Below are 8793 nucleotides of genomic sequence, written 5' to 3' on the forward strand. Positions count from 1 at the left end.
CAACCTTTAAAATGGCATAATAGGAGCACTTTAATCCAAACAAATTTCATAAAAAAATATAAAAAAACAATTTTACTTAAGAACCTTTTATTTTTTAATACAATATATTAATTGGAGATGCTTTTGATTATAAAAAATTTATGGAACCATTAAACCTGCATCTCATATATTTAACTGAACCGTAGCATTTGTGAATTCACAGTTATGCTTAATTATTATTTTTAAATTATATATCACTCAGCCTTTTAAAATGGTCTAATAATGTGTTTCATAGATTCTTGTCTGAGAAATGCGGCACTTCCAATATTTTGCCAGTTACTCGACGTGGCCAAAATGAAATCAAATCGAATAGTCAATTAGAATTGACAAATCGTGACAGCCCTATTTGTGAGGTACTGACACAAAGTTCAAATGATTTGCAACAGTCTTTTCCGCATCCAGCTATTTTTAGCTGTACAAAGTTAGTTTTGCTGCTTGATATGGCAAATTGGTGTGTCTTACCATATACTTTTAATGTGTTATCTTAATTATGACCACACTGGTTTGCAGTTTTACCGTTTACTGCACTTTGTTATTCTTCTTGTTATTACATATAGCAGCGAATAAACCGGAAGTCTCGCCCCCACGCTCCAAATTTAGGTTATTTTAGTTACCCAACGCTGGAAGCACATGTACGTCTGCAAGATGTCTGTTAAAAATCTCTTGATCTGGAAAGCATCTGCTGTGTACAAACGTCAGGCATACATCTGTAAGATGTCAGTTTTACATACATTCAAAATCATAAACATCTTACAGACATCTGATGGACGTCTATTTGACATCTGATAGGAAACGTCCAATAGACGTATTGCAGATGTAAATGCAGACGTCAAATAGACGTCTCTGAGATGTACATGTGCTATCAGGGATATGGACAAACCCAGCTTTGGGTTATTTTAACCCAGCCAGTTGGGTTAAATATTTGACCCAACATGCTGGGTTGTTTTAATTTAACTCAAACATTGAATGAAAATTACTATTGCTGGCTTAAGATGAACTGAAAATAGGTTGGAAATTAAAAAGCAGTCAAGAGGCAACAGTAATGATCAAAACGTGAACATCGAAAACACCCAACATGGGCAAAAATATAATACAAACTGAATTATGCAGCATAGTTTTCAACATTGCATACATTTATAATCATTTAACAAGCATTTTAAAAATGAAAATACAACATTTAAAAGTAATATTTTAATTCAAGTGTATTAAACGGTTCTCAGTCATCCCTTTTAACCAAAATAGTACCGATTCTCTTGCTGGTGTAATCTGAGCTGGCGATGGGCTGCTGTTCCCCCCGGGGAATCTGCAAACTTCAGACCGCTGATAGCTGAAAGGTACCGTTTTGAAAGGTTTTGAGAACATATTTTAACATCCGAATTAATTAAAATCAGTATTACAACGAATAAAATCAGTTAGACAAGGCATTTCTGTCATGTGACATGACTGTTGATGACGCATTTAGCTGACTGACATGACATCTCGTCCCTGTATGTTGCGTTACACAAAATAAAATCATTTACAGCATAGCAAGGATTTTATAGACAAATAAAACACATACAGTATAACATATACATTGTAAACAAAATGTATACAAACCTTAATTTCATTGAAAAAGTGCACTAAATCGGTGGCGCTGAGAGTTTTCTCTGTCATGAAGAGAATGAAAAGCCCACGCTCCGACTGTAACCCAACAGCTGGGTTGAAGTGAGCCAGTGCTGGCAGTGTTGGGGGTAACGCATTACAAGTAATGCGAGTTACGTAATAATATTACTTTTTTTCAAGTAACTAGTAAAGTAACGCATCACTTTTGAATTTCTAAGATAATATCTGAGTTACGTCTTCAAATAAGTAACGCCAGTTACTTTTTTCCCCATTTATTGATTGACAAGTCTCCTGTTGGGAAACTGGGAGTAAACATGATATTACTGTATTCTAGACTAAATGTGAACATGCATTAATTCATCTCACTCACAAAAAAACAGATTCAGTATTCCTTAAAATGAATAAAAACAGTGAAATGCAAACTCTGCAATAATTAAATATGTTAAACAATACAAATATCCTTTATGTATTTAATCCCATGTTAATAACCAGTGTCTTCACTGCTGAACTTTGATGATGCAATTCAACCATACTAATAAGCAAAAATTACTTTAGATAAACTAACATTTATGCTTTGTTTATTTTTATAGCTAAGGAGTGATCTCCTGAATAAATGTACTTTCCTTTAGCCTTCTTTCAGAGGTGAATTCATTTCACTTTTGGTGTAAACAGGCTTTTACATTAGTTTTATATTAAAAACAAAGAAGCAAAGAAAAAGTAATGCGAAAGTAACTTAACGCATTACTTTCCATAAAAAGTAACTAAGTAACATAATTAGTTACATTTTCAGGGAGTAACTTTCCCCAACACTGGGCGCTGGGTTGTTTCGTCGGAGGGAGAGGAGGGGTGTATAATCTCAGTGGTCAGTGAGATTGACCCCAACAGCTGGGTTACACGAAAAATAACCCAACGTAATGACCCAACAGGCATAACCCAGCAGTTGGGTTAAAAAAAACAGTGTAGCCTTACCTTCCACGTTGAAAAGAATAATGTGTATAGAAAACAAAATATGGAATGCAAACTAATTAAATGTATTAGGTAGATTGTTGAACAAAACAAATACGGTACTGTGCAAAACAAAGACTAAATGTATTTGCACACAAAATGCTAGCTATGTTCATAATTAATGAAATGAACTACACATATGGTTCCTCTGTTAACTTAAGGAGAACTGAAGTCATCTATGCAAAGTCTATCAAGTTTTTTTTAACCAATAAACTTTGAATAGTTTTATGTCATACTGTATCTCCAGAGCAACACCTGGATTTAAAGTCCATAACGGTATTTGCCCTGAGAGCATATCTCTCTCAGGAGATGGGGAGTGGGAAGCACCTTTCAGATTGATGTCAACTTGGAGACGGAGATGAGAGTGATCCACTCAAAGCTCTGCAGCAACTGTTTGAAGCCTCCTGTTCACCCAGAGGGTGAAGGACCTTCAGTCGACACAGGTGAAGGGAATTGTGGGATACAGAGCTTTGGACACTGCTGGACATCAGTGAACACCTGCTGTGCGCTGTGGTCCAGTTGAAAGATACTGTGAGGCATAAGAGGGTAATCTAGATGAGCAAGAACTGGCACAAGCACTGCAACATATCATCATCTATAGATATATATAAATAGCTAACAAGAGAAAGTCTTTGTTCCATAAGCGTGGTTGATTTTGGATATTTCTTTATAACACTGAGAAAAAATGAAAAAGATTTATTTATATCTCAGCTTCATGGCTGTATATTTGCTTGTGTTAAGCCTTTTTTACAGCATGGCTGCTTCTGGCTGAAAGGATGAGTCACATAAAGAAGTTCTCACTCTCCTATTTTCTTTGAATAGCTCCTTTTTATCTTTGAACTCAATGAGGCCAATCCACTTCTGACTAACTTTCCACAGTTCTTAAATGATGGTTCACTCAAACATAAAGATTCTGTCATTATTTACCCTTAAGTCATTCCAAACCTTTTATGACCTGGATGTGTGGCACGAAGTCTAAGCTGTTCTTTGCCATACAGTCAGTGAATAGGGACCAGGAGCTGTCAAGATTCAAAAATTAAAACTGAAACCCTGCAAAAGTGGTCCATACAACTTGAATGCTTTATTACAAGTCCATTAGATAGCTTTGTGTGATTAGAATTAGAAGTAATCATTTACTGAACAGCTTACCCTTTGCCACAGCTCTCAAATGTGCATATTTTTGTCTGATTCTTACATAAAGCTAGGCCCACAAAAAGTTTTCTCGTAACTAGGGATGTGCCGATCCAATATTCATATCGGGTATCGGCTCCGATACTGCCATTGTTTTTAGATCGGGTATTGGTCACAGAGGGTCGATCCAAATCCGATATTGTGCGTATTATACAGTGCTACTGTTAAGCCGTATAAAAACATTATAAATCACAAAAACGTTTTTGTGCACTATATTCCAAGTCTTTTGAAGCCATACCATAGCTTAATGTGAGGTACATATGAATATTTAAGTCCTTACGTTTAAGTCAGTCAGTGTCATAAGTCAGACCTCTGTGGCTCTCTCCGACCGTCATCAGCGGGAACCTTCCCCGGAGTTTTAACGTTCCCACCCGGACTCTTTGCACCCACGCACCTCAGTGATTTCCACCACAGGTGTTCCTTGTTTCCTCCGCTATTTAAGCACCTGGTTCGCGGCAATATGGCGCGAAGTTTTGTCTAGCCCCGGCTGCAACTCTGAGCGTTTTCCCCTTACCTTTTGACTGCCTTGGATTTACGATTACTGCTTGATACCTCGACCTTCTGCCTGGACTCGGATTACGATTACTGCTTGATACCCCGATACTCTGCCTGGACTCTGGTACTGATTATTGTCTCTCCTCTGCTACTACTGTTTATTGGTGTGTTTGACCCTTGCCTGTGTGACCCTGCCTTCATTAAAAGCTTGCAAATGGATCCGACTGCATCTGAGCCCTCATTACAGTCAGTCATTCTTTCACTGTATTTGTTTTGTCCTATCTATCACATCTATCAAGAAAATATGCTATACATTTAAAAGAAATGTATTCTAGTTCTATATAAATACATTGTTTTTCATTAATGGATTTTATAATAATACAAATAGTTTTTTCACAAAATGTTGTTTGGATTTCTAAAATTACCGTGCACTCTAGAATAGAATATTCTAGTAAAGTTTTCTAGAATAACTTTTGCTGCTGAATTATCCACTAACGTAGTTAATGATATATTTTGTGTCATCGATTATGAATATACATAGATTTTTTCATATTTATTATCAGTTCCACACACAGAGATATATAAATTCTACCTTTATTTAAATGGGGGAAAAAAAAACCCTTCACTGGTGTTGGATCAATATTGGTATCGGCCAATATCGAATCGGTATCGAAGGCAAAAAAGGCAGATCGGAGCATCCCTACTCGTAACTTTGTAAAATTAAGTTTGAACCACAGATGTCACATGGACTATTTTAACAATGTCCTGCTGCCCATGCAGGGTCAGAAAGCTCTTAGATTTAATCAAAATTGTCTTAATTTGTGTTCAGAAGATGAACGAAGGTCTTACAGTTTTGGAACGACATGAGGGTGAGTAATTAATGTCAGAATTTTCATTGTGGGTAAACTACATCTTTAAGACATTTTTAATTCCAAACCATTGCTTTCAGCTAAAATATGAGTCCTCTTTTAATGATATTGCCTTTTCCAGTGAAACAGTTCATCTTTGAATCAGGAGAGAAATATGCAGAGATCAAGTCCTGTTTACAAGCAAAAACAGCCCAAAATTGATAGACTGGAGTTGTGTATTACATGCTGTTATCAGCTGTTTGGACTCTCGTTCTAACAGCATCCATTCACTGCATTGTTCCATAGGTGAGCAAGTAATGTAATGCTACATTTCTCCAAATCTGTTCCGATGAAAAAACTCATCTATATCTTGGATGGCATGAGGGTGAGTAAACGTTCAGCAAATTTTAATTTTCCCTTTAATGGTTTTGTTTTTGTTATTTTTGGAACTGGTCGCCATTCACTTTTATTTTAGAAAAGAGCATGTGAATATGCTTAACATCTTCTTTTGTGTTGCAAAAGAATCGTACGGTTTTGAAATGACATGAAGGTGAGCAAATGATGGAAGAATTTTAATTTTGGGGTGAAATTGAATACATCTCACAATTTCATGGTATTTATTACAACAGACTTCACACTGTGCTTTTAACAGTGCAGTTAATAAGCAATTTGCTCTTGCACCATGATATTTAAAACGAATTATACATTCATTCCATGCAGCTGAAATTAACACTGAGGTTGAGAGTTAAAGCAAGTTAATGTAAATTAAAATAAACACTTACATTTGAAATAAGAAATCCATGTTTACCTTCGTTTAGTTATATAGTTGGTGCTGTTCTCATCAGTGCTTTTTTTCTTCTTCTCCTAATGCCAGATCTCCGGAACAGCTCTGTGTAAAGCACTGACATGTAAAAAGCTATCTGAGCTTCTTATAATTACAGCCTGACAGCATACAGAGTCTCCACAAAGGTCTAATAATCAGAAGGAGATGATCAGAACCATGGTCTATGCCTCTGAAAAGCAGCACTGCTGAAATGTAATTAAAGTAACCCAGCTACTCCTGCAGGAGGTCATGCATACCACTCTCCTCCTTCACTTCACCCGCTGACATGTGAATCTCACGCTGTTACACATCTGTATAGGTCACGGCTTTTAATGCAGCCTCTAAATGTTTTGTTCGTCTTTATAAAACCTTCTATGTGTTCTCTGATTATGTTACGCCCTTCGTTGCATTTACAGGGCAAGTGGCCTCATCATACTCTTTAGTTTACAATCCACTACAGTAGCGGAATGACAGTTTATGGTTTCGGTGGTGGGTGGGGAGAGGTGTCCATAACCACCATACACCCTGAAGTCAACCACAAGAATATGGTAGCTAACATTAAAAATGTGCAAACACTTCCCGAAGACCTTATATGAGCCAATAGTGTAGGGTTGTGCACTTTGCAAGGAGGCACAATGTCACTTATAGCTGACACTAACATTTTGAAAGTCCTTTTTGTTCCTTTGAAAGATTTTACAAGACGCTGTAATTTGAAAGAGCAACAATACAAAAACAGACAATGCAAGGTTTTTCTGTGTGGGTGGAGAAGTTAATCTAAGGTTTTTGCATTCTGCCTGACACAATAATGGTACAAAACTTTTTTCACATCATTAAAACAATGCACTGACTCACTCCTGTGGTTTTGTAAATTGCTTCGGTTGAAATGCATTCTCCAGATGCTCAAATGTAAGTATTAAAAAAATAAAGAATAAATAAATAAAATAAAGAACAGATAGTTGATATGAAATACTTTTGGGATGTTGAGATATCCTACAGTGTTAAATGCTTTTATGAGCTCATGTTTTTTAAATTATGTCATTATTTACTCTGTCGTTCCAAACCCGTAAGACCTTCGTTCATCTTCACAGCTTTTTTTGCACACAAAAAGTATTCTTGTAGCTTTATAACATTATGGTTGCATCACTGATGTCACGTGGACTGTTCTAATAATGTTCTTATTACCTTACTGAGCCTTGAATGTGGTAGTATCTTATTAAAATATCTTAATTTGTGTTCTGAAGATGAACAAAGGTCTTGTGGGTTTGGAACGTCATGAGAGTGAGTAGGCCTAATTAATGACAGACTTTCCATTTTTGGGGTGAACTATCAGTTTAATTGGGAAATGACATTTGAGCATTTGCATGTTTAGAAATCCATTTGCCACATGACAGTACACTCATAAAAATACTGGGTTAAAAACAACCCAACTTGGGTTATTTGGAAACCCAGCGCTGGGTAAATATTGGACAGAACACAAGCTGGGTTATTTTGACCCAGCTGTTTAGGTTAATTGTTTTTTACCAAACATGCTGGGTTATTTTAAGTCAACTATTGTTTAAAAATTATTATATTGCTGGTTTAAAATGGACTGGAACTTCTAAAACCACACAGAATTACTAGAGGTAAGTTAACAGCAATAATCCCCTGGTAAATTCACATTTCATGGGCTAAATATGACATTATTGGGGTCGATTCAACCCAGCAACTAGAATTTAAGTAGCATTAAGTAGCACTGGCAACAATGCAGCTGGGTTGTTGTTTAGTCAGAGACCGGCTCAACTCAGCAGTTGGGTAGAAAAAAAATAACCCAGTGTTAAAAATGATCCAGAAACTTAGTTACAGAAAAACTACCCAGCACCTGGGTAAAAATATTAAAAATAACCCAATAAAATTACCCAACGGACTGTACCAAGCATTTGGCTTAAAAAAAAATAACCCAGCATTTTTTAGACTGCAGGGAGTGGGGCGGTTGGGCGGTCTTATAAACAAATTGCATCCATTTTTATTTCTTACTGAAGTATAAGCTCTATTTAAAATATCTGATTCAAAAAGCCACATATTATAATTGTTTCGTAATAACATATAAGCCTATATGGCCCATTATGGTATGGAATTTCCTCACTTTAAATTTATCTCCCTAGTAGCTCTATAGTTACTTTTTTCAGCCAGAGTTTATTTATATTCTTGTTAACACATCTCTGTAGTTGTATGGGGAGAACAAGTGACAAGGCTGCCAATGAGATGGCTGATCTGAGGGATTTGAAGCAAACACAATAGGTGTTATGTGCTGAGAATCTAATCTTGTTGCTCAAGCCAGGATTTTCTCTTCTGTGGCTTTACAGAAGGCTGGGCATTAACAAATTTTTACACCAAAAAATGCACAGCCTCCTTACCAAAAAGCGGCCTGTGCGCTTGGATATAATGGTCAATTTTTGGAAAGTGCAGCTAAGCCTCTCACAATGTGGTGTAAGTCTGATTAGAATTAATCTTCTGGCTATTTTGGGTGGATTTTTTTCCAAAATGCTGATTGGGTATTTGCTGATGCAGCCTGGAAGATAAGCTACTTAGGCCTCTTGCTCCACTGTGTCACATTCAATACGTCCAACATGTCCAATTTACTCTCGATAAAGAGCATGCTATTTGAACAAAACAGGCAAGTTATTACTGCCTGAACAAGAAAAGTTTGTTTATATTGTTATGCAACAGCATGATTCTGCTTTATTTCTCCTTGTGCCCCTGTTTAAATATTAAAAACACTCTCTTTTTGAATTTTATTTGGCAGAATTGGGA

At 36.4% G+C, this 8793-nt stretch overlaps 1 long non-coding RNA gene across 1 annotated transcript; it reads right to left on the reverse strand.

Annotated features, from left to right (window-relative positions):
* Positions 1-482: 482 nt before the first annotated feature.
* LOC127182252 (uncharacterized) lies at positions 483-7034 on the reverse strand. The gene is made up of 3 exons (XR_007829863.1): positions 5989-7034; positions 2974-3175; positions 483-1366 (listed from the first exon to the last, which is right to left on the reverse strand). It is a non-coding gene; the product is annotated as an uncharacterized LOC127182252 (long non-coding RNA).
* Positions 7035-8793: the final 1759 nt, after the last annotated feature.

The sequence above is a fragment of the Labeo rohita genome, chromosome 19 (genome assembly GCF_022985175.1).
Source record: "Labeo rohita strain BAU-BD-2019 chromosome 19, IGBB_LRoh.1.0, whole genome shotgun sequence".
Taxonomy (NCBI): Eukaryota; Metazoa; Chordata; class Actinopteri; order Cypriniformes; family Cyprinidae; genus Labeo; species Labeo rohita.